The sequence below is a fragment of the Myotis davidii genome, unplaced genomic scaffold (genome assembly GCF_000327345.1).
Source record: "Myotis davidii unplaced genomic scaffold, ASM32734v1 scaffold385, whole genome shotgun sequence".
NCBI classification, from domain to species: Eukaryota; Metazoa; Chordata; class Mammalia; order Chiroptera; family Vespertilionidae; genus Myotis; species Myotis davidii.
Window position 1 is genome coordinate 183,321 of NW_006296096.1, and position 1,605 is coordinate 184,925.

Here is a 1,605-nt window from a genome sequence, read left to right on the forward strand (position 1 = left end):
ATAATATTCTGTATACAACAGTATAAAAACCAGTTCGAATGCTAACATTTTATTGGGACACAGCACCCCAAAATAATACCTTTCAGCAGTGGAATGGTGGAAATTTTGTAAATTTTATCCCATTTCATAAAATTAAGTATTCCATATCTTTGTGCCTCAGTCCCTTTATCTGTAAAGTAAGAGATTTGGGTCTGAAATGTGAACTCTTTCAGCAATAAGTCTTAAATACATACTATGTACATAAAGAATACATATTATTGTATACACACATGCATCTCTTCAGTACACTATGACTTAGATTTGAGTTTCTGAAGAAGCACATTAATTTATGTTTTTCTCCAATTAATGATAGCCTTCACTCTTTTACTCATTCTGGACAACTTGCTTTCCAAATTAATTTGGCTTTAAATTTTCTTTTTCTAATTTTATTTTTTTAAATTATAGTTTACATTCAATATTATTTTGTATTTAAATTTTCTGGATTCACCTTTCTATAGTGGTGGCAACTCACCTTGATTTTTCAATAATTTTTGCTATTGAACAGAAGACATTTCATTGTATGTGTATATTCTATAATAGTTGCTTTGTTACTTTCAGGGCCTCTGTTCATCATTATATACCTTTTTCATTCTTTATTTATTAAATTTTCAATGTGAACAGCTATACGTCAGAAGTGTAAGAACTTTTCTTTGATTTCAACTATGAAAGGTAGCCATAAAGAGGCAGATATTATGAATAATTAGTTGATGATTCACTGGATTATAGCAATCCTTAAATCATCAGTTCATTTCTTTGAAAGAATATGTAATTGATCCTTCAAGGGAAAGTTACCTAGACTGTTAATTATCCAGTCTCTTTTTAATTTGCCTCCCATTGAACTATTTGCTATCATTAGTGCACTTCTCAATAACTGACAATGAAAAAAGAAGTAAAACAAAAATCCATCAGTTTTACTCATAGGTTCTTCAATCCTGCTCCTTTCCCCCTACACTAAAAAATAGGTTAGTTTGCTGAGTCATGGAAGAATCTTAGTTGCATGTGACTCATCTATCTGGACATCATTGCCTTGTGTTTAAGTGTGACTCTCAAGTACATTATAGCGGAGCCTAGTGACTTAACAGTAAGGATAGTTTTAAAGAAGCATCTACACATTGTATGCCTAATCTTTATCAAGCAAACTTGTATTTTTAAACATGTTTAAACTATAGAAAGTATGGAAGAAGTCTGATATGAAATTGGAATAAGTCATTCTGGTTCTCATTTTTATATTTTAATTCTCTATAAATGGATCCATGAAACATATAATTGATGTGTTTTTAATCACACAAATGACAATAAATATAATGCATATCACATAATAGTTGTTTAATACATGTTTGATGAAGCACAGGCAGAAAAGGAGACACTGCAAGTTTTCAAGCAGGCAACTCATAGAGTTAGATCTGTCTTTTAAAGAGAATTTTGGAAGCAGTATTGAAAATGAAGTGGAGTGAGAATTATTCTAAAATCTATGAGGAAAGAAAGAAGGAGGGGAAAATAGAGGAAAGAAAAGAAAAGGAAGACCAAAGCAGGTTAGGAAAAGAGATTGGTGACAAATTGGTTCTA